The sequence below is a fragment of the Triturus cristatus genome, chromosome 9 (assembly GCF_964204655.1).
Source record: "Triturus cristatus chromosome 9, aTriCri1.1, whole genome shotgun sequence".
Classification (NCBI taxonomy): Eukaryota; Metazoa; Chordata; class Amphibia; order Caudata; family Salamandridae; genus Triturus; species Triturus cristatus.
Genome location: NC_140592.1, coordinates 387,696,022 through 387,722,591, shown reverse-complemented (window position 1 = coordinate 387,722,591; position 26,570 = coordinate 387,696,022).

Below are 26,570 nucleotides of genomic sequence, written 5' to 3'. Positions count from 1 at the left end.
AAAAATAAGTGTGTTTAGAGTCACTTTAATGCCTGAAATTGGTCGAAATAGAAGCTTCTGAATAGGAGAAAAAGTCTGTAATAATGGCAATTTTGGTCACATTGAGGCTTTAAAAAGTAGTTATTCAACATCAGACACATTCCAAATGACATTTTGAATCAATTTTTCTACAGTCCAAAAAATCAATTTTCTGATGAAAAACGATGACCCGTGACCTGTCGAAATTTCTCCAGATGGTCAGGATTGGAAATTTTTTAATGTTTAATTTTTTGAGTGTAAATGACTATTCCATGTAAATTATCACTTTTGGAACAACAATAAGTGTGTTTAGAGTCACTTTAATGCCTGAAATTGGTCGAAATAGAAGCTTCTGAATAGGAGAAAAAGTCTGTAATAATGGCAATTTTGGTCACATTGAGGCTTTAAAAAGTAGTTATTCAACATGAGGTACATTCCAAATGACATTTTGAATCAATTTTTCTACAGTCCAAAAAATCAATTTTCTGATGAAAAACGATGACCCGTGACCTGTCGAAATTTCTCCAGATGGTCAGAAATGGAAATTTTTTAATGTTTAATTTTTTGACTGCTAATGACTATTCCCTGTAAATTATCACTTTTGGAACAAAAATAAGTGTGTTTAGAGTCACTTTAATGCCTGAAATTGGTCGAAATAGAAGCTTCTGAATAGGAGAAAAAGTCTGTAATAATGGCAATTTTGGTCACATTGAGGCTTTAAAAAGTAGTTATTCAACATGAGGCATATTCCAAATGACATTTTGAATCAACTTTTCTACAGTCCAAAAAATCAATTTTCTGATGAAAAACGATGACCCGTGACCTGTCGAAATTTCTCCAGATGGTCAGAAATGGAAATTTTTCAATGTTTAATTTTTTGACTGCTAATGACTATTCCATGTAAATTATCACTTTTGGAACAAAAATAAGTGTGTTTAGAGTGACTTTAATGTCTGAAATTGGTTGAAATAGAAGCTTCTGAATAGGAGAAAAAGTCTGTAATAATGGCAATTTTGGTCACATTGAGGCTTTAAAAAGTAGTTATTCAACATGAGGCACACTCCAAATGACATTGTAAATACATTTTTCTACAGTCCAAAAATTCAATTTTCTGATGAAAAACGATGACCCGTGACCTGTCGAAATTTCTCCAGATGGTCAGAAATGGAAATTTTTTAATGTTTAATTTTTTGAGTGTAAATGACTATTCCATGTAAATTATCACTTTTGGAACAAAAATAAGTGTGTTTATAGTCTCTTTAATGCCTGAAATTGGTCGGAATAGAAGCTTCTGAATAGGAGAAAAAGTCTGTAATAATGGCAATTTTGGTCACATTGAGGCTTTAAAAAGTAGTTATTCAACATCAGACACATTCCAAATGACATTTTGAATCAATTTTTCTACAGTCCAAAAAATCAATTTTCTGATGAAAAACGATGACCCGTGAAATGTCGAAATTTCTCCAGATGGTCAGGATTGGAAATTTTTTAATGTTTAATTTTTTGAGTGTAAATGACTATTCCATGTAAATTATCACTTTTGGAACAAAAATAAGTGTGTTTAGAGCCACTTTAATGCCTGAAATTGGTCGAAATAGAAGCTTCTGAATAGGAGAAAAAGTCTGTAATAATGGCAATTTTGGTCACATTGAGGCTTTAAAAAGTAGTTATTCAACATCAGACACATTCCAAATGACATTTTGAATCAATTTTTCTACAGTCCAAAAAATCAATTTTCTGATGAAAAACGATGACCCGTGACCTGTCGAAATTTCTCCAGATGGTCAGAAATGGAAATTTTTTAATGTTTAATTTTTTGACTGCTAATGACTATTCCATGTAAATTATCACTTTTGGAACAAAAATAAGTGTGTTTAGAGTCACTTCAATGCCTGAAATTGGTCGAAATAGAAGCTTCTGAATAGGAGAAAAAGTCTGTAATAATGGCAATTTTGGTCACATTGAGGCTTTAAAAAGTAGTTATTCAACATCAGACACATTCCATATGACATTTTGAATCAATTTTTCTACAGTCCAAAAAATCAATTTTCTGATGAAAAACGATGACCCGTGACCTGTCGAAATTTCTCCAGATGGTCAGGATTGGAAATTTTTTAATGTTTAAATTTTTGAGTGTAAATGACTATTCCATGTAAATTATCACTTTTGGAACAAAAATAAGTGTGTTTAGAGTCACTTTAATGCCTGAAATTGGTCGAAATAGAAGCTTCTGAATAGGAGAAAAAGTCTGTAATAATGGCAATTTTGGTCACATTGAGGCTTTAAAAAGTAGTTATTCAACATCAGACACATTCCAAATGACATTTTGAATCAATTTTTCTACAGTCCAAAAAATCAATTTTCTGATGAAAAATGATGACCCGTGACCTGTCGAAATTTCTCCAGATGGTCAGAAATGGAAATTTTTTAATGTTTAATTTTTTGACTGCTAATGACTATTCCATGTAAATTATCACTTTTGGAACAAAAATAAGTGTGTTTAGAGTCACTTTAATGCCTGAAATTGGTCGAAATAGAAGCTTCTGAATAGGAGAAAAAGTCTGTAATAATGGCAATTTTGGTCACATTGAGGCTTTAAAAAGTAGTTATTCAACATCAGACACATTCCATATGACATTTTGAATCAATTTTTCTACAGTCCAAAAAATAAATTTTCTGATGAAAAACGATGACCCGTGACCTGTCGAAATTTCTCCAGATGGTCAGAAATGGAAATTTTTTAATGTTTAATTTTTTGACTGCTAATGACTATTCCCTGTAAATTATCACTTTTGGAACAAAAATAAGTGTGTTTAGAGTCACTTTAATGCCTGAAATTGGTCGAAATAGAAGCTTCTGACTGGAGAAAAAGTCTGTAATAATGGCAATTTTGGTCACATTGAGGCTTTAAAAAGTAGTTATTCAACATGAGGCACATTCCAAATGACATTTTGAATCAACTTTTCTACAGTCCAAAAAATCAATTTTCTGATGAAAAACGATGACCCGTGACCTGTCGAAATTTCTCCAGATGGTCAGGATTGGAAATTTTTTAATGTTTAATTTTTTGAGTGTAAATGACTATTCCATGTAAATTATCACTTTTGGAACAAAAATAAGTGTGTTTAGAGTCACTTTAATGCCTGAAATTGGTCGAAATAGAAGCTTCTGAATAGGAGAAAAAGTCTGTAATAATCGCAATTTTGGTCACTTTGAGGCTTTAAAAAGTAGTTATTCAACATCAGACACATTCCAAATGACATTTTGAATAAATTTTTCTACAGTCCAAAAAATCAATTTTCTGATGAAAAACGATGACCCGTGACCTGTCGAAATTTCTCCAGATGGTCAGAAATGGAAATTTTTTAATGTTTAATTTTTTGACTGCTAATGACTATTCCATGTAAATTATCACTTTTGGAACAAAAATAAGTGTGTATAGAGTCACTTTAATGCCTGAAATTGGTCGAAAAAGAAGCTTCTGAATAGGAGAAAAAGTCTGTAATAATGGCAATTTTGGTCACATTGAGGCTTTAAAAAGTAGTTATTCAAAATGAGGCACACTCCAAATGACATTTTAAATACATTTTTCTACAGTCCAAAAAATCAATTTTCTGATGAAAAACGATGACCCGTGACCTGTCGAAATTTCTCCAGATGGTCAGAAATGGAAATTTTTCAATGTTTAATTTTTTGACTGCTAATGACTATTCCATGTAAATTATCACTTTTGGAACAAAAATAAGTGTGTTTAGAGTGACTTTAATGTCTGAAATTGGTTGAAATAGAAGCTTCTGAATAGGAGAAAAAGTCTGTAATAATGGCAATTTTGGTCACATTGAGGCTTTAAAAAGTAGTTATTCAACATCAGACACATTCCAAATGACATTTTGAATAAATTTTTCTACAGTCCAAAAAATCAATTTTCTGATGAAAAACGATGACCCGTGACCTGTCGAAATTTCTCCAGATGGTCAGAAATGGAAATTTTTTAATGTTTAATTTTTTGACTGCTAATGACTATTCCATGTAAATTATCACTTTTGGAACAAAAATAAGTGTGTATAGAGTCACTTTAATGCCTGAAATTGGTCGAAAAAGAAGCTTCTGAATAGGAGAAAAAGTCTGTAATAATGGCAATTTTGGTCACATTGAGGCTTTAAAAAGTAGTTATTCAAAATGAGGCACACTCCAAATGACATTTTAAATACATTTTTCTACAGTCCAAAAAATCAATTTTCTGATGAAAAACGATGACCCGTGACCTGTCGAAATTTCTCCAGATGGTCAGAAATGGAAATTTTTCAATGTTTAATTTTTTGACTGCTAATGACTATTCCATGTAAATTATCACTTTTGGAACAAAAATAAGTGTGTTTAGAGTGACTTTAATGTCTGAAATTGGTTGAAATAGAAGCTTCTGAATAGGAGAAAAAGTCTGTAATAATGGCAATTTTGGTCACATTGAGGCTTTAAAAAGTAGTTATTCAACATGAGGCACACTCCAAATGACATTGTAAATACATTTTTCTACAGTCCAAAAATTCCATTTTCTGATGAAAAACGATGACCCGTGACCTGTCGAAATTTCTCCAGATGGTCAGAAATGGAAATTTTTTAATGTTTAATTTTTTGAGTGTAAATGACTATTCCATGTAAATTATCACTTTTGGAACAAAAATAAGTGTGATTAGAGTCACTTTAATGCCTGAAATTGGTCGAAATAGAAGCTTCTGAATAGGAGAAAAAGTCTGTAATAATGGCAATTTTGGTCACATTGAGGCTTTAAAAAGTAGTTATTCAACATGAGGTACATTCCAAATGACATTTTGAATCAATTTTTCTACAGTCCAAAAAATCAATTTTCTGATGAAAAACGATGACCCGTGATCTGTCGAAATTTCTCCAGATGGTCAGAAATGGAAATTTTGTAATGTTTAATTTTTTTAGTGTAAATAACTATTCAATGTAAATTATCACTTTTGGAACAAAAATAAGTGTGTTTAGAGTCACTTTAATGCCTGAAATTGGTCGAAATAGAAGCTTCTGAATAGGAGAAAAAGTCTGTAATAATGGCAATTTTGGTCACATTGAGGCTTTAAAAAGTAGTTATTCAGCATCAGGCACATTCCAAATGACATTTTGAATACATTTTTCTACAGTCCAAAAAATCAATTTTCTGATGAAAAACGATGACCCGTGACCTGTCGAAATTTCTCCAGATGGTCAGAAATGGAAATTTTTCAATGTTTTAATTTTTTGACTGCTAATGACTATTCCATGTAAATTATCACTTTTGGAACAAAAATAAGTGTGTTTAGAGTCACTTTAATGCCTGAAATTGGTCGAAATAGAAGCTTCTGAATAGGAGAAAAAGTCCGTAATAATGGCAATTTTGGTCACATTGAGGCTTTAAAAAGTAGTTATTCAACATGAGGCACACTCCAAATGACATTTTAAATACATTTTTCTACAGTCCAAAAAATCAATTTTCTGATGAAAAACGATGACCCGTGATCTGTCGAAATTTCTCCAGATGGTCAGAAATGGAAATTTTTTAATGTTTAATTTTTTGACTGCTACTGACTATTCCATGTAAATTATCACTTTTGGAATAAAAATAAGTGTGTTTAGAGTCACTTTAATGACTGAAATTGGTCAAAATAGAAGCTTCTGAATAGGAGAAAAAGTCTGTAATAATGGCAATTTTGGTCACATTGAGGCTTGAAAAAGTAGTTATTCAACATGAGGCACATTCCAAATGACATTTTGAATCAATTTTTCTACAGTCCAAAAAATCCATTTTCTGATGAAAAACGATGACCCGTGACCTGTCGAAATTTCGCCAGATGGTCAGAAATAGAAATTTTTTAATGTTTAATTTTTTGACTGCTAATGACTATTCCATGTAAATTATCACTTTTGGAATAAAAATAAGTGTGTTTAGAGTCACTTTAATGACTGAAATTGGTCAAAATAGAAGCTTCTGAATAGGAGAAAAAGTCTGTAATAATGGCAATTTTGGTCACATTGAGGCTTGAAAAAGTAGTTATTCAACATGAGGCACATTCCAAATGACATTTTGAATCAATTTTTCTACAGTCCAAAAAATCCATTTTCTGATGAAAAACGATGACCCGTGACCTGTCGAAATTTCTCCAGATGGTCAGAAATGGAAATTTTTTAATGTTTAATTTTTTGACTGCTAATGACTATTCCATGTAAATTATCACTTTTGGAACAAAAATAAGTGTGTTTAGAGTCACTTTAATGCCTGAAATTGGTCGAAATAGAAGCTTCTGAATAGGAGAAAAAGTCTGTAATAATGGCAATTTTGGTCACATTGAGGCTTTAAAAAGTAGTTATTCAACATCATGCACATTCCAAATGACATTTTGAATCAATTTTTCTACAGTCCAAAAAATCAATTTTCTGATGAAAAACGATGACCTGTGACCTGTCGAAATTTCTCCAGATGGTCAGAAATGGGAATTTTTTAATGTTTAATTTTTTGACTGCTAATGACTATTCCATGTAAATTAGCACTTTTGGAACAAAAATAAGTGTGTTTAGAGTCACTTTAATGCCTGAAATTGGTCAAAATAGATGCTTCTGAATAGGAGAAAAAGTCTGTAATAATGGCAATTTTGGTCACATTGAGGCTTTAAAAAGTAGTTATTTAACATGAGGCACACTCCAAATGACATTTTAAATACATTTTTCTACAGTCCAAAAAATCAATTTTCTGATGAAAAACGATGACACGTGACCTGTCGAAATTTCTCCAGATGGTCAGAAATGGAAATTTTGTAATGTTTAATTTTTTTAGTGTAAATGACTATTCCATGTAAATTAGCACTTTTGGAACAAAAATAAGTGTGTTTAGAGTCACTTTAATGCCTGAAATTGGTCGAAATAGAAGCTTCTGAATAGGAGAAAAAGTCTGTAATAATGGCAATTTTGGTCACATTGAGGCTTTAAAAAGTAGTTATTCAACATGAGGTACATTCCAAATGACATTTTGAATCAATTTTTCTACAGTCCAAAAAATCAATTTTCTGATGAAAAACGATGACCCGTGATCTGTCGAAATTTCTCCAGATGGTCAGAAATGGAAATTTTGTTAATGTTTAATTTTTTGAGTGTAAATGACTATTCCATGTAAATTATCACTTTTGGAACAAAAATAAGTGTGTTTAGAGTCACTTTAATGCCTGAAATTGGTCGAAATAGAAGCTTCTGAATAGGAGAAAAAGTCTGTAATAATGGCAATTTTGGTCACATTGAGGCTTTAAAAAGTAGTTATTCAACATCAGACACATTCCAAATGACATTTTGAATCAATTTTTCTACAGTCCAAAAAATCCATTTTCTGATGAAAAACGATGACCCGTGACCTGTCGAAATTTCTCCAGATGGTCAGAAATGGAAATTTTTTAATGTTTAATTTTTTGACTGCTAATGACTATTCCATGTAAATTATCACTTTTGGAACAAAAATAAGTGTGTTTAGAGTCACTTTAATGCCTGAAATTGGTCGAAATAGAAGCTTCTGAATAGGAGAAAAAGTCTGTAATAATGGCAATTTTGGTCACATTAAGGCTTTAAAAAGTAGTTATTCAACATCAGACACATTCCATATGACATTTTGAATCAATTTTTCTACAGTCCAAAAAATCAATTTTCTGATGAAAAACGATGACCCGTGACCTGTCAAAATTTCTCCAGATGGTCAGAAATGGAAATTTTTTAATGTTTAATTTTTTGACTGCTAATGACTATTCCATGTAAATTATCACTTTTGGAACAAAAATAAGTGTGTATAGAGTCACTTTAATGCCTGAAATTGGTCGAAAAAGAAGCTTCTGAATAGGAGAAAAAGTCTGTAATAATGGCAATTTTGGTCACATTGAGGCTTTAAAAAGTAGTTATTCAAAATGAGGCACACTCCAAATGACATTTTAAATACATTTTTCTACAGTCCAAAAAATCAATTTTCTGATGAAAAACGATGACCCGTGACCTGTCGAAATTTCTCCAGATGGTCAGAAATGGAAATTTTTCAATGTTTAATTTTTTGACTGCTAATGACTATTCCATGTAAATTATCACTTTTGGAACAAAAATAAGTGTGTTTAGAGTGACTTTAATGTCTGAAATTGGTTGAAATAGAAGATTCTGAATAGGAGAAAAAGTCTGTAATAATGGCAATTTTGGTCACATTGAGGCTTTAAAAAGTAGTTATTCAACATGAGGCACACTCCAAATGACATTGTAAATACATTTTTCTACAGTCCAAAAATTCAATTTTCTGATGAAAAACGATGACCCGTGACCTGTCGAAATTTCTCCAGATGGTCAGAAATGGAAATTTTTTAATGTTTAATTTTTTGAGTGTAAATGACTATTCCATGTAAATTATCACTTTTGGAACAAAAATAAGTGTGATTATAGTCACTTTAATGCCTGAAATTGGTCGGAATAGAAGCTTCTGAATAGGAGAAAAAGTCTGTAATAATGGCAATTTTGGTCACATTGAGGCTTTAAAAAGTAGTTATTCAGCATCAGGCACATTCCAAATGACATTTTGAATACATTTTTCTACAGTCCAAAAAATCAATTTTCTGATGAAAAACGATGACCCGTGACCTGTCGAAATTTCTCCAGATGGTCCGAAATGGAAATTTTTCAATGTTTTAATTTTTTGACTGCTAATGACTATTCCATGTAAATTATCACTTTTGGAACAAAAATAAGTGTGTTTAGAGTCACTTTAATGCCTGAAATTGGTCAAAAGAGAAGCTTCTGAATAGGAGAAAAAGTCTGTAATAATGGCAATTTTGGTCACATTGAGGCTTTAAAAAGTAGTTATTCAACATGAGGCACACTCCAAATGACATTTTAAATACATTTTTCTACAGTCCAAAAAATCAATTTTCTGATGAAAAACGATGACCCGTGATCTGTCGAAATTTCTCCAGATGGTCAGAAATGGAAATTTTTTAATGTTTAATTTTTTGACTGCTAATGACTATTCCATGTAAATTATCACTTTTGGAACAAAAATAAGTGTGTTTAGAGTCACTTTAATGACTGAAATTGGTCAAAATAGAAGCTTCTGAATAGGAGAAAAAGTCTGTAATAATGGCAATTTTGGTCACATTGAGGCTTGAAAAAGTAGTTATTCAACATGAGGCACATTCCAAATGACATTTTGAATCAATTTTTCTACAGTCCCAAAAATCCATTTTCTGATGAAAAACGATGACCCGTGACCTGTCGAAATTTCGCCAGATGGTCAGAAATGGAAATTTTTTAATGTTTAATTTTTTGACTGCTAATGACTATTCCATGTAAATTATCACTTTTGGAACAAAAATAAGTGTGTTTAGAGTCACTTTAATGCCTGAAATTGGTCGAAATAGAAGCTTCTGAATAGGAGAAAAAGTCTGTAATAATGGCAATTTTGGTCACATTGAGGCTTTAAAAAGTAGTTATTCAACATCAGACACATTCCATATGACATTTTGAATCAATTTTTCTACAGTCCAAAAAATCAATTTTCTGATGAAAAACGATGACCCGTGACCTGTCGAAATTTCTCCAGATGGTCAGAAATGGAAATTTTTTAATGTTTAATTTTTTGACTGCTAATGACTATTCCCTGTAAATTATCACTTTTGGAACAAAAATAAGTGTGTTTAGAGTCACTTTAATGCCTGAAATTGGTCGAAATAGAAGCTTCTGAATAGGAGAAAAAGTCTGTAATAATGGCAATTTTGGTCACATTGAGGCTTTAAAAAGTAGTTATTCAACATCTTGCACATTCCAAATGACATTTTGAATCAATTTTTCTACAGTCCAAAAAATCAATTTTCTGATGAAAAACGATGACCCGTGACCTGTCGAAATTTCTCCAGATGGTCAGAAATGGGAATTTTTTAATGTTTAATTTTTTGACTGCTAATGACTATTCCATGTAAATTAGCACTTTTGGAACAAAAATAAGTGTGTTTAGAGTCACTTTAATGCCTGAAATTGGTCAAAATAGATGCTTCTGAATAGGAGAAAAAGTCTGTAATAATGGCAATTTTGGTCACATTGAGGCTTTAAAAAGTAGTTATTCAACATGAGGCACACTCCAAATGACATTTTAAATACATTTTTCTACAGTCCAAAAAATCAATTTTCTGATGAAAAACGATGACACGTGACCTGTCGAAATTTCTCCAGATGGTCAGAAATGGAAATTTTGTAATGTTTAATTTTTTTAGTGTAAATGACTATTCCATGTAAATGATCACTTTTGGAACAAAAATAGGTGTGTTTAGAGTCACTTTAATGCCTGAAATTGGTCGAAATAGAAGCTTCTGAATAGGAGAAAAAGTCTGTAATAATGGCAATTTTGGTCACATTGAGGCTTTAAAAAGTAGTTATTCAACATGAGGTACATTCCAAATGACATTTTGAATCAATTTTTCTACAGTCCAAAAAATCAATTTTCTGATGAAAAACGATGACCCGTGACCTGTCGAAATTTCTCCAGATGGTCAGAAATGGAAATTTTTCAATGTTTAAGTTTTTTGACTGCTAATGACTATTCCATGTAAATTATCACTTTTGGAACAAAAATAAGTGTGTTTAGAGTCACTTTAATGCCTGAAATTGGTCGAAATAGAAGCTTCTGAATAGGAGAAAAAGTCTGTAATAATGGCAATTTTGGTCACATTGAGGCTTTAAAAAGTAGTTATTCAACATCAGACACATTCCAAATGACATTTTGAATCAATTTTTCTACAGTCCAAAAAATCAATTTTCTGATGAAAAACGATGACCCGTGACCTGTCGAAATTTCTCCAGATGGTCAGAAATGGAAATTTTTCAATGTTTAAGTTTTTTGACTGCTAATGACTATTCCATGTAAATTATCACTTTTGGAACAAAAATAAGTGTGTTTAGAGTCACTTTAATGCCTGAAATTGGTCGAAATAGAAGCTTCTGAATAGGAGAAAAAGTCTGTAATAATGGCAATTTTGGTCACATTGAGGCTTTAAAAAGTAGTTATTCAACATGAGGCACATTCCAAATGACATTTTGAATCAATTTTTCTACAGTCAAAAAAAATCAATTTTCTGATGAAAAACGATGACCCGTGATCTGTCGAAATTTCTCCAGATGGTCAGAAACGGAAATTTTTTAATGTTTAATTTTTTGACTGCTAATGACTATTCCATGTAAATTATCACTTTTGGAACAAAAATAAGTGTGTTTAGAGTCACTTTAATGACTGAAATTGGTCCAAATAGAAGCTTCTGAATAGGAGAAAAAGTCTGTAATAATGGCAATTTTGGTCACATTGAGGATTGAAAAAGTAGTTATTCAACATGAGGCACATTCCAAATGACATTTTGAATCAATTTTTCTACAGTCCAAAAAATCAATTTTCTGATGAAAAACGATGACCCGTGATCTGTCGAAATTTCTCCAGATGGTCAGAAATGGAAATTTTTTAATGTTAAATTTTTTGAGTGTAAATGACTATTCCATGTAAATTATCACTTTTGGAACAAAAATAAGTGTGTTTAGAGTCACTTTAATGCCTGAAATTAGTTGAAATAGAAGCTTCTGAATAGGAGAAAAAGTCTGTAATAATGGCAATTTTGGTCACATTGAGGCTTTAAAAAGTAGTTATTCAACATGAGGCACACTCCAAATGACATTTTAAATACATTTTTCTACAGTCCAAAAAATCAATTTTCTGATGAAAAACGATGACACGTGACCTGCCGAAATTTCTCCAGATGGTCAGAAATGGAAATTTTGTAATGTTTAATTTTTTTAGTGTAAATGACTATTCCATGTAAATGATCACTTTTGGAACAAAAATAGGTGTGTTTAGAGTCACTTTAATGCCTGAAATTGGTCGAAATAGAAGCTTCTGAATAGGAGAAAAAGTCTGTAATAATGGCAATTTTGGTCACATTGAGGCTTTAAAAAGTAGTTATTCAACATGAGGTACATTCCAAATGACATTTTGAATCAATTTTTCTATAGTCCAAAAAATCAATTTTCTGATGAAAAACGATGACCCGTGATCTGTCGAAATTTCTCCAGATGGTCAGAAATGGAATTTTTTTTAATGTTTAATTTTTTGAGTGTAAATGACTATTCCATGTAAATTATCACTTTTGGAACAAAAATACGTGTGTTTAGAGTCACTTTAATGCCTGAAATTGGTCGAAATAGAAGCTTCTGAATAGGAGAAAAAGTCTGTAATAATGGCAATTTTGGTCACATTGAGGCTTTAAAAAGTAGTTATTCAACATCAGACACATTCCATATGACATTTTGAATCAATTTTTCTACAGTCCAAAAAATCAATTTTCTGATGAAAAACGATGACCCGTGACCTGTCGAAATTTCTCCAGATGGTCAGAAATGGAAATTTTTTAATGTTTAATTTTTTTAGTGTAAATGACTATTCCATGTAAATTATCACTTTTGTAACAAAAATAGGTGTGTTTAGAGTCACTTTAATGCCTGAAATTGGTCGAAATAGAAGCTTCTGAATAGGAGAAAAAGTCTGTAATAATGGCAATTTTGGTCACATTGAGGCTTTAAAAAGTAGTTATTCAACATGAGGTACATTCCAAATGACATTTTGAATCAATTTTTCTACAGTCCAAAAAATCAATTTTCTGATGAAAAACGATGACCCGTGATCTGTCGAAATTTCTCCAGATGGTCAGAAATGGAAATTTTGTAATGTTTAATTTTTTTAGTGTAAATAACTATTCAATGTAAATTATCACTTTTGGAACAAAAATAAGTGTGTTTAGAGTCACTTTAATGCCTGAAATTGGTCGAAATAGAAGCTTCTGAATAGGAGAAAAAGTCTGTAATAATGGCAATTTTGGTCACAGTGAGGCTTTAAAAAGTAGTTATTCAACATGAGGCACATTCCAAATGACATTTTGAATCAACTTTTCTACAGTCCAAAAAATCAATTTTCTGATGAAAAACGATGACCCGTGACCTGTCGAAATTTCTCCAGATGGTCAGGATTGGAAATTTTTTAATGTTTAATTTTTTGAGTGTAAATGACTATTCCATGTAAATTATCACTTTTGGAACAAAAATAAGTGTGTTTAGAGTCACTTTAATGCCTGAAATTAGTTGAAATAGAAGCTTCTGAATAGGAGAAAAAGTCTGTAATAATGGCAATTTTGGTCACATTGAGGCTTTAAAAAGTAGTTATTCAACATGAGGCACACTCCAAATGACATTTTAAATACATTTTTCTACAGTCCAAAAAATCAATTTTCTGATGAAAAACGATGACACGTGACCTGTCGAAATTTCTCCAGATGGTCAGAAATGGAAATTTTGTAATGTTTAATTTTTTTAGTGTAAATGACTATTCCATGTAAATGATCACTTTTGGAACAAAAATAGGTGTGTTTAGAGTCACTTTAATGCCTGAAATTGGTCGAAATAGAAGCTTCTGAATAGGAGAAAAAGTCTGTAATAATGGCAATTTTGGTCACATTGAGGCTTTAAAAAGTAGTTATTCAACATGAGGTACATTCCAAATGACATTTTGAATCAATTTTTCTACAGTCCAAAAAATCAATTTTCTGATGAAAAACGATGACCCGTGATCTGTCGAAATTTCTCCAGATGGTCAGAAATGGAATTTTTTTTAATGTTTAATTTTTTGAGTGTAAATGACTATTCCATGTAAATTATCACTTTTGGAACAAAAATAAGTGTGTTTAGAGTCACTTTAATGCCTGAAATTGGTCGAAATAGAAGCTTCTGAATAGGAGAAAAAGTCTGTAATAATGGCAATTTTGGTCACATTGAGGCTTTAAAAAGTAGTTATTCAACATCAGACACATTCCAAATGACATTTTGAATCAATTTTTCTACAGTCCAAAAAATCAATTTTCTGATGAAAAACGATGACCCGTGACCTGTCGAAATTTCTCCAGATGGTCAGGATTGGAAATTTTTTAATGTTTAATTTTTTGAGTGTAAATGACTATTCCATGTAAATTATCACTTTTGGAACAACAATAAGTGTGTTTAGAGTCACTTTAATGCCTGAAATTGGTCGAAATAGAAGCTTCTGAATAGGAGAAAAAGTCTGTAATAATGGCAATTTTGGTCACATTGAGGCTTTAAAAAGTAGTTATTCAACATGAGGTACATTCCAAATGACATTTTGAATCAATTTTTCTACAGTCCAAAAAATCAATTTTCTGATGAAAAACGATGACCCGTGACCTGTCGAAATTTCTCCAGATGGTCAGAAATGGAAATTTTTTAATGTTTAATTTTTTGACTGCTAATGACTATTCCCTGTAAATTATCACTTTTGGAACAAAAATAAGTGTGTTTAGAGTCACTTTAATGCCTGAAATTGGTCGAAATAGAAGCTTCTGAATAGGAGAAAAAGTCTGTAATAATGGCAATTTTGGTCACATTGAGGCTTTAAAAAGTAGTTATTCAACATGAGGCATATTCCAAATGACATTTTGAATCAACTTTTCTACAGTCCAAAAAATCAATTTTCTGATGAAAAACGATGACCCGTGACCTGTCGAAATTTCTCCAGATGGTCAGAAATGGAAATTTTTCAATGTTTAATTTTTTGACTGCTAATGACTATTCCATGTAAATTATCACTTTTGGAACAAAAATAAGTGTGTTTAGAGTGACTTTAATGTCTGAAATTGGTTGAAATAGAAGCTTCTGAATAGGAGAAAAAGTCTGTAATAATGGCAATTTTGGTCACATTGAGGCTTTAAAAAGTAGTTATTCAACATGAGGCACACTCCAAATGACATTGTAAATACATTTTTCTACAGTCCAAAAATTCAATTTTCTGATGAAAAACGATGACCCGTGACCTGTCGAAATTTCTCCAGATGGTCAGAAATGGAAATTTTTTAATGTTTAATTTTTTGAGTGTAAATGACTATTCCATGTAAATTATCACTTTTGGAACAAAAATAAGTGTGTTTATAGTCTCTTTAATGCCTGAAATTGGTCGGAATAGAAGCTTCTGAATAGGAGAAAAAGTCTGTAATAATGGCAATTTTGGTCACATTGAGGCTTTAAAAAGTAGTTATTCAACATCAGACACATTCCAAATGACATTTTGAATCAATTTTTCTACAGTCCAAAAAATCAATTTTCTGATGAAAAACGATGACCCGTGAAATGTCGAAATTTCTCCAGATGGTCAGGATTGGAAATTTTTTAATGTTTAATTTTTTGAGTGTAAATGACTATTCCATGTAAATTATCACTTTTGGAACAAAATTAAGTGTGTTTAGAGCCACTTTAATGCCTGAAATTGGTCGAAATAGAAGCTTCTGAATAGGAGAAAAAGTCTGTAATAATGGCAATTTTGGTCACATTGAGGCTTTAAAAAGTAGTTATTCAACATCAGACACATTCCAAATGACATTTTGAATCAATTTTTCTACAGTCCAAAAAATCAATTTTCTGATGAAAAACGATGACCCGTGACCTGTCGAAATTTCTCCAGATGGTCAGAAATGGAAATTTTTTAATGTTTAATTTTTTGACTGCTAATGACTATTCCATGTAAATTATCACTTTTGGAACAAAAATAAGTGTGTTTAGAGTCACTTCAATGCCTGAAATTGGTCGAAATAGAAGCTTCTGAATAGGAGAAAAAGTCTGTAATAATGGCAATTTTGGTCACATTGAGGCTTTAAAAAGTAGTTATTCAACATCAGACACATTCCATATGACATTTTGAATCAATTTTTCTACAGTCCAAAAAATCAATTTTCTGATGAAAAACGATGACCCGTGACCTGTCGAAATTTCTCCAGATGGTCAGGATTGGAAATTTTTTAATGTTTAAATTTTTGAGTGTAAATGACTATTCCATGTAAATTATCACTTTTGGAACAAAAATAAGTGTGTTTAGAGTCACTTTAATGCCTGAAATTGGTCGAAATAGAAGCTTCTGAATAGGAGAAAAAGTCTGTAATAATGGCAATTTTGGTCACATTGAGGCTTTAAAAAGTAGTTATTCAACATCAGACACATTCCAAATGACATTTTGAATCAATTTTTCTACAGTCCAAAAAATCAATTTTCTGATGAAAAATGATGACCCGTGACCTGTCGAAATTTCTCCAGATGGTCAGAAATGGAAATTTTTTAATGTTTAATTTTTTGACTGCTAATGACTATTCCATGTAAATTATCACTTTTGGAACAAAAATAAGTGTGTTTAGAGTCACTTTAATGCCTGAAATTGGTCGAAATAGAAGCTTCTGAATAGGAGAAAAAGTCTGTAATAATGGCAATTTTGGTCACATTGAGGCTTTAAAAAGTAGTTATTCAACATCAGACACATTCCATATGACATTTTGAATCAATTTTTCTACAGTCCAAAAAATAAATTTTCTGATGAAAAACGATGACCCGTGACCTGTCGAAATTTCTCCAGATGGTCAGAAATGGAAATTTTTTAATGTTTAATTTTTTGACTACTAATGACTATTCCCTGTAAATTATCACTTTTGGAACAAAAATAAGTGTGTTTAGAGTCACTTTAATGCCTGAAATTGGTCGAAATAGAAGCTTCTGACTGGAGAAAAAGTCTGTAATAATGGCAATTTTGGTCACATTGAGGCTTTAAAAAGTAGTTATTCAACATGAGGCACATTCCAAATGACATTTTGAATCAACTTTTCTACAGTCCAAAAAATCAATTTTCTGATGAAAAACGATGACCCGTGACCTGTCGAAATTTCTCCAGATGGTCAGGATTGGAAATTTTTTAATGTTTAATTTTTTGAGTGTAAATGACTATTCCATGTAAATTATCACTTTTGGAACAAAAATAAGTGTGTTTAGAGTCACTTTAATGCCTGAAATTGGTCGAAATAGAAGCTTCTGAATAGGAGAAAAAGTCTGTAATAATCGCAATTTTGGTCACTTTGAGGCTTTAAAAAGTAGTTATTCAACATCAGACACATTCCAAATGACATTTTGAATAAATTTTTCTACAGTCCAAAAAATCAATTTTCTGATGAAAAACGATGACCCGTGACCTGTCGAAATTTCTCCAGATGGTCAGAAATGGAAATTTTTTAATGTTTAATTTTTTGACTGCTAATGACTATTCCATGTAAATTATCACTTTTGGAACAAAAATAAGTGTGTATAGAGTCACTTTAATGCCTGAAATTGGTCGAAAAAGAAGCTTCTGAATAGGAGAAAAAGTCTGTAATAATGGCAATTTTGGTCACATTGAGGCTTTAAAAAGTAGTTATTCAACATCAGACACATTCCAAATGACATTTTAAATACATTTTTCTACAGTCCAAAAAATCAATTTTCTGATGAAAAACGATGACCCGTGACCTGTCGAAATTTCTCCAGATGGTCAGAAATGGAAATTTTTCAATGTTTAATTTTTTGACTGCTAATGACTATTCCATGTAAATTATCACTTTTGGAACAAAAATAAGTGTGTTTAGAGTGACTTTAATGTCTGAAATTGGTTGAAATAGAAGCTTCTGAATAGGAGAAAAAGTCTGTAATAATGGCAATTTTGGTCACATTGAGGCTTTAAAAAGTAGTTATTCAACATCAGACACATTCCAAATGACATTTTGAATAAATTTTTCTACAGTCCAAAAAATCAATTTTCTGATGAAAAACGATGACCCGTGACCTGTCGAAATTTCTCCAGATGGTCAGAAATGGAAATTTTTTAATGTTTAATTTTTTGACTGCTAATGACTATTCCATGTAAATTATCACTTTTGGAACAAAAATAAGTGTGTATAGAGTCACTTTAATGCCTGAAATTGGTCGAAAAAGAAGCTTCTGAATAGGAGAAAAAGTCTGTAATAATGGCAATTTTGGTCACATTGAGGCTTTAAAAAGTAGTTATTCAAAATGAGGCACACTCCAAATGACATTTTAAATACATTTTTCTACAGTCCAAAAAATCAATTTTCTGATGAAAAACGATGACCCGTGACCTGTCGAAATTTCTCCAGATGGTCAGAAATGGAAATTTTTCAATGTTTAATTTTTTGACTGCTAATGACTATTCCATGTAAATTATCACTTTTGGAACAAAAATAAGTGTGTTTAGAGTGACTTTAATGTCTGAAATTGGTTGAAATAGAAGCTTCTGAATAGGAGAAAAAGTCTGTAATAATGGCAATTTTGGTCACATTGAGGCTTTAAAAAGTAGTTATTCAACATGAGGCACACTCCAAATGACATTGTAAATACATTTTTCTACAGTCCAAAAATTCCATTTTCTGATGAAAAACGATGACCCGTGACCTGTCGAAATTTCTCCAGATGGTCAGAAATGGAAATTTTTTAATGTTTAATTTTTTGAGTGTAAATGACTATTCCATGTAAATTATCACTTTTGGAACAAAAATAAGTGTGATTAGAGTCACTTTAATGCCTGAAATTGGTCGAAATAGAAGCTTCTGAATAGGAGAAAAAGTCTGTAATAATGGCAATTTTGGTCACATTGAGGCTTTAAAAAGTAGTTATTCAACATGAGGTACATTCCAAATGACATTTTGAATCAATTTTTCTACAGTCCAAAAAATCAATTTTCTGATGAAAAACGATGACCCGTGATCTGTCGAAATTTCTCCAGATGGTCAGAAATGGAAATTTTGTAATGTTTAATTTTTTTAGTGTAAATAACTATTCAATGTAAATTATCACTTTTGGAACAAAAATAAGTGTGTTTAGAGTCACTTTAATGCCTGAAATTGGTCGAAATAGAAGCTTCTGAATAGGAGAAAAAGTCTGTAATAATGGCAATTTTGGTCACATTGAGGCTTTAAAAAGTAGTTATTCAGCATCAGGCACATTCCAAATGACATTTTGAATACATTTTTCTACAGTCCAAAAAATCAATTTTCTGATGAAAAACGATGACCCGTGACCTGTCGAAATTTCTCCAGATGGTCAGAAATGGAAATTTTTCAATGTTTTAATTTTTTGACTGCTAATGACTATTCCATGTAAATTATCACTTTTGGAACAAAAATAAGTGTGTTTAGAGTCACTTTAATGCCTGAAATTGGTCGAAATAGAAGCTTCTGAAATGGAGAAAAAGTCCGTAATAATGGCAATTTTGGTCACATTGAGGCTTTAAAAAGTAGTTATTCAACATGAGGCACACTCCAAATGACATTTTAAATACATTTTTCTACAGTCCAAAAAATCAATTTTCTGATGAAAAACGATGACCCGTGATCTGTCGAAATTTCTCCAGATGGTCAGAAATGGAAATTTTTTAATGTTTAATTTTTTGACTGCTACTGACTATTCCATGTAAATTATCACTTTTGGAATAAAAATAAGTGTGTTTAGAGTCACTTTAATGACTGAAATTGGTCAAAATAGAAGCTTCTGAATAGGAGAAAAAGTCTGTAATAATGGCAATTTTGGTCACATTGAGGCTTGAAAAAGTAGTTATTCAACATGAGGCACATTCCAAATGACATTTTGAATCAATTTTTCTACAGTCCAAAAAATCCATTTTCTGATGAAAAACGATGACCCGTGACCTGTCGAAATTTCGCCAGATGGTCAGAAATAGAAATTTTTTAATGTTTAATTTTTTGACTGCTAATGACTATTCCATGTAAATTATCACTTTTGGAATAAAAATAAGTGTGTTTAGAGTCACTTTAATGACTGAAATTGGTCAAAATAGAAGCTTCTGAATAGGAGAAAAAGTCTGTAATAATGGCAATTTTGGTCACATTGAGGCTTGAAAAAGTAGTTATTCAACATGAGGCACATTCCAAATGACATTTTGAATCAATTTTTCTACAGTCCAAAAAATCCATTTTCTGATGAAAAACGATGACCCGTGACCTGTCGAAATTTCTCCAGATGGTCAGAAATGGAAATTTTTTAATGTTTAATTTTTTGACTGCTAATGACTATTCCATGTAAATTATCACTTTTGGAACAAAAATAAGTGTGTTTAGAGTCACTTTAATGCCTGAAATTGGTCGAAATAGAAGCTTCTGAATAGGAGAAAAAGTCTGTAATAATGGCAATTTTGGTCACATTGAGGCTTTAAAAAGTAGTTATTCAACATCATGCACATTCCAAATGACATTTTGAATCAATTTTTCTACAGTCCAAAAAATCAATTTTCTGATGAAAAACGATGACCTGTGACCTGTCGAAATTTCTCCAGATGGTCAGAAATGGGAATTTTTTAATGTTTAATTTTTTGACTGCTAATGACTATTCCATGTAAATTAGCACTTTTGGAACAAAAATAAGTGTGTTTAGAGTCACTTTAATGCCTGAAATTGGTCAAAATAGATGCTTCTGAATAGGAGAAAAAGTCTGTAATAATGGCAATTTTGGTCACATTGAGGCTTTAAAAAGTAGTTATTTAACATGAGGCACACTCCAAATGACATTTTAAATACATTTTTCTACAGTCCAAAAAATCAATTTTCTGATGAAAAACGATGACACGTGACCTGTCGAAATTTCTCCAGATGGTCAGAAATGGAAATTTTGTAATGTTTAATTTTTTTAGTGTAAATGACTATTCCATGTAAATTAGCACTTTTGGAACAAAAATAAGTGTGTTTAGAGTCACTTTAATGCCTGAAATTGGTCGAAATAGAAGCTTCTGAATAGGAGAAAAAGTCTGTAATAATGGCAATTTTGGTCACATTGAGGCTTTAAAAAGTAGTTATTCAACATGAGGTACATTCCAAATGACATTTTGAATCAATTTTTCTACAGTCCAAAAAATCAATTTTCTGATGAAAAACGATGACCCGTGATCTGTCGAAATTTCTCCAGATGGTCAGAAATGGAAATTTTGTTAATGTTTAATTTTTTGAGTGTAAATGACTATTCCATGTAAATTATCACTTTTGGAACAAAAATAAGTGTGTTTAGAGTCACTTTAATGCCTGAAATTGGTCGAAATAGAAGCTTCTGAATAGGAGAAAAAGTCTGTAATAATGGCAATTTTGGTCACATTGAGGCTTTAAAAAGTAGTTATTCAACATCAGACACATTCCAAATGACATTTTGAATCAATTTTTCTACAGTCCAAAAAATCCATTTTCTGATGAAAAACGATGACCCGTGACCTGTCGAAATTTCTCCAGATGGTCAGAAATGGAAATTTTTTAATGTTTAATTTTTTGACTGCTAATGACTATTCCATGTAAATTATCACTTTTGGAACAAAAATAAGTGTGTTTAGAGTCACTTTAATGCCTGAAATTGGTCGAAATAGAAGCTTCTGAATAGGAGAAAAAGTCTGTAATAATGGCAATTTTGGTCACATTAAGGCTTTAAAAAGTAGTTATTCAACATCAGACACATTCCATATGACATTTTGAATCAATTTTTCTACAGTCCAAAAAATCAATTTTCTGATGAAAAACGATGACCCGTGACCTGTCAAAATTTCTCCAGATGGTCAGAAATGGAAATTTTTTAATGTTTAATTTTTTGACTGCTAATGACTATTCCATGTAAATTATCACTTTTGGAACAAAAATAAGTGTGTATAGAGTCACTTTAATGCCTGAAATTGGTCGAAAAAGAAGCTTCTGAATAGGAGAAAAAGTCTGTAATAATGGCAATTTTGGTCACATTGAGGCTTTAAAAAGTAGTTATTCAAAATGAGGCACACTCCAAATGACATTTTAAATACATTTTTCTACAGTCCAAAAAATCAATTTTCTGATGAAAAACGATGACCCGTGACCTGTCGAAATTTCTCCAGATGGTCAGAAATGGAAATTTTTCAATGTTTAATTTTTTGACTGCTAATGACTATTCCATGTAAATTATCACTTTTGGAACAAAAATAAGTGTGTTTAGAGTGACTTTAATGTCTGAAATTGGTTGAAATAGAAGATTCTGAATAGGAGAAAAAGTCTGTAATAATGGCAATTTTGGTCACATTGAGGCTTTAAAAAGTAGTTATTCAACATGAGGCACACTCCAAATGACATTGTAAATACATTTTTCTACAGTCCAAAAATTCAATTTTCTGATGAAAAACGATGACCCGTGACCTGTCGAAATTTCTCCAGATGGTCAGAAATGGAAATTTTTTAATGTTTAATTTTTTGAGTGTAAATGACTATTCCATGTAAATTATCACTTTTGGAACAAAAATAAGTGTGATTATAGTCACTTTAATGCCTGAAATTGGTCGGAATAGAAGCTTCTGAATAGGAGAAAAAGTCTGTAATAATGGCAATTTTGGTCACATTGAGGCTTTAAAAAGTAGTTATTCAGCATCAGGCACATTCCAAATGACATTTTGAATACATTTTTCTACAGTCCAAAAAATCAATTTTCTGATGAAAAACGATGACCCGTGACCTGTCGAAATTTCTCCAGATGGTCCGAAATGGAAATTTTTCAATGTTTTAATTTTTTGACTGCTAATGACTATTCCATGTAAATTATCACTTTTGGAACAAAAATAAGTGTGTTTAGAGTCACTTTAATGCCTGAAATTGGTCAAAAGAGAAGCTTCTGAATAGGAGAAAAAGTCTGTAATAATGGCAATTTTGGTCACATTGAGGCTTTAAAAAGTAGTTATTCAACATGAGGCACACTCCAAATGACATTTTAAATACATTTTTCTACAGTCCAAAAAATCAATTTTCTGATGAAAAACGATGACCCGTGATCTGTCGAAATTTCTCCAGATGGTCAGAAATGGAAATTTTTTAATGTTTAATTTTTTGACTGCTAATGACTATTCCATGTAAATTATCACTTTTGGAACAAAAATAAGTGTGTTTAGAGTCACTTTAATGACTGAAATTGGTCAAAATAGAAGCTTCTGAATAGGAGAAAAAGTCTGTAATAATGGCAATTTTGGTCACATTGAGGCTTGAAAAAGTAGTTATTCAACATGAGGCACATTCCAAATGACATTTTGAATCAATTTTTCTACAGTCCCAAAAATCCATTTTCTGATGAAAAACGATGACCCGTGACCTGTCGAAATTTCGCCAGATGGTCAGAAATGGAAATTTTTTAATGTTTAATTTTTTGACTGCTAATGACTATTCCATGTAAATTATCACTTTTGGAACAAAAATAAGTGTGTTTAGAGTCACTTTAATGCCTGAAATTGGTCGAAATAGAAGCTTCTGAATAGGAGAAAAAGTCTGTAATAATGGCAATTTTGGTCACATTGAGGCTTTAAAAAGTAGTTATTCAACATCAGACACATTCCATATGACATTTTGAATCAATTTTTCTACAGTCCAAAAAATCAATTTTCTGATGAAAAACGATGACCCGTGACCTGTCGAAATTTCTCCAGATGGTCAGAAATGGAAATTTTTTAATGTTTAATTTTTTGACTGCTAATGACTATTCCCTGTAAATTATCACTTTTGGAACAAAAATAAGTGTGTTTAGAGTCACTTTAATGCCTGAAATTGGTCGAAATAGAAGCTTCTGAATAGGAGAAAAAGTCTGTAATAATGGCAATTTTGGTCACATTGAGGCTTTAAAAAGTAGTTATTCAACATCTTGCACATTCCAAATGACATTTTGAATCAATTTTTCTACAGTCCAAAAAATCAATTTTCTGATGAAAAACGATGACCCGTGACCTGTCGAAATTTCTCCAGATGGTCAGAAATGGGAATTTTTTAATGTTTAATTTTTTGACTGCTAATGACTATTCCATGTAAATTAGCACTTTTGGAACAAAAATAAGTGTGTTTAGAGTCACTTTAATGCCTGAAATTGGTCAAAATAGATGCTTCTGAATAGGAGAAAAAGTCTGTAATAATGGCAATTTTGGTCACATTGAGGCTTTAAAAAGTAGTTATTCAACATGAGGCACACTCCAAATGACATTTTAAATACATTTTTCTACAGTCCAAAAAATCAATTTTCTGATGAAAAACGATGACACGTGACCTGTCGAAATTTCTCCAGATGGTCAGAAATGGAAATTTTGTAATGTTTAATTTTTTTAGTGTAAATGACTATTCCATGTAAATGATCACTTTTGGAACAAAAATAGGTGTGTTTAGAGTCACTTTAATGCCTGAAATTGGTCGAAATAGAAGCTTCTGAATAGGAGAAAAAGTCTGTAATAATGGCAATTTTGGTCACATTGAGGCTTTAAAAAGTAGTTATTCAACATGAGGTACATTCCAAATGACATTTTGAATCAATTTTTCTACAGTCCAAAAAATCAATTTTCTGATGAAAAACGATGACCCGTGATCTGTCGAAATTTCTCCAGATGGTCAGAAATGGAAATTTTGTTAATGTTTAATTTTTTGAGTGTAAATGACTATTCCATGTAAATTATCACTTTTGGAACAAAAATAAGTGTGTTTAGAGTCACTTTAATGCCTGAAATTGGTCGAAATAGAAGCTTCTGAATAGGAGAAAAAGTCTGTAATAATGGCAATTTTGGTCACATTGAGGCTTTAAAAAGTAGTTATTCAACATCAGACACATTCCAAATGACATTTTGAATCAATTTTTCTACAGTCCAAAAAATCAATTTTCTGATGAAAAACGATGACCCGTGACCTGTCGAAATTTCTCCAGATGGTCAGGATTGGAAATTTTTTAATGTTTAATTTTTTGAGTGTAAATGACTATTCCATGTAAATTATCACTTTTGGAACAAAAATAAGTGTGTTTAGAGACACTTTAATGCCTGAAATTGGTCGAAATAGAAGCTTCTGAATAGGAGAAAAAGTCTGTAATAATGGCAATTTTGGTCACATTGAGGCTTTAAAAAGTAGTTATTCAACATGAGGCACATTCCAAATGACATTTTGAATCAATTTTTCTACAGTCCCAAAAATCCATTTTCTGATGAAAAACGATGACCCGTGACCTGTCGAAATTTCGCCAGATGGTCAGAAATGGAAATTTTTTAATGTTTAATTTTTTGACTGCTAATGACTATTCCATGTAAATTATCACTTTTGGAACAAAAATAAGTGTGTTTAGAGTCACTTTAATGCCTGAAATTGGTCGAAATAGAAGCTTCTGAATAGGAGAAAAAGTCTGTAATAATGGCAATTTTGGTCACATTGAGGCTTTAAAAAGTAGTTATTCAACATCAGACACATTCCATATGACATTTTGAATCAATTTTTCTACAGTCCAAAAAATCAATTTTCTGATGAAAAACGATGACCCGTGACCTGTCGAAATTTCTCCAGATGGTCAGAAATGGAAATTTTTTAATGTTTAATTTTTTGACTGCTAATGACTATTCCCTGTAAATTATCACTTTTGGAACAAAAATAAGTGTGTTTAGAGTCACTTTAATGCCTGAAATTGGTCGAAATAGAAGCTTCTGAATAGGAGAAAAAGTCTGTAATAATGGCAATTTTGGTCACATTGAGGCTTTAAAAAGTAGTTATTCAAAATGAGGCACACTCTAAATGACATTTTAAATACATTTTTCTACAGTCCAAAAAATCAATTTTCTGATGAAAAACGATGACCCGTGACCTGTCAAAATTTCTCCAGATGGTCAGAAATGGAAATTTTTTAATGTTTAATTTTTTGACTGCTAATGACTATTCCATGTAAATTATCACTTTTGGAACAAAAATAAGTGTGTTTAGAGTCACTTTAATGCCTGAAATTGGTCGAAATAGAAGCTTCTGAATAGGAGAAAAAGTCTGTAATAATGGCAATTTTGGTCACATTGAGGCTTTAAAAAGTAGTTATTCAAAATGAGGCACACTCTAAATGACATTTTAAATACATTTTTCTACAGTCCAAAAAATCAATTTTCTGATGAAAAACGATGACCCGTGACCTGTCGAAATTTCTCCAGATGGTCAGAAATGGAAATTTTTCAATGTTTAATTTTTTGACTGCTAATGACTATTCCATGTAAATTATCACTTTTGGAACAAAAATAAGTGTGTTTAGAGTGACTTTAATGTCTGAAATTGGTTGAAATAGAAGCTTCTGAATAGGAGAAAAAGTCTGTAATAATGGCAATTTTGGTCACATTGAGGCTTTAAAAAGTAGTTATTCAACATGAGGCACACTCCAAATGACATTGTAAATACATTTTTCTACAGTCCAAAAATTCAATTTTCTGATGAAAAACGATGACCCGTGACCTGTCGAAATTTCTCCAGATGGTCAGAAATGGAAATTTTTTAATGTTTAATTTTTTGAGTGTAAATGACTATTCCATGTAAATTATCACTTTTGGAACAAAAATAAGTGTGTTTATAGTCACTTTAATGCCTGAAATTGGTCGGAATAGAAGCTTCTGAATAGGAGAAAAAGTCTGTAATAATGGCAATTTTGGTCACATTGAGGCTTTAAAAAGTAGTTATTCAACATCAGACACATTCCAAATGACATTTTGAATCAATTTTTCTACAGTCCAAAAAATCAATTTTCTGATGAAAAACGATGACCCGTGACCTGTCGAAATTTCTCCAGATGGTCAGGATTGGAAATTTTTTAATGTTTAATTT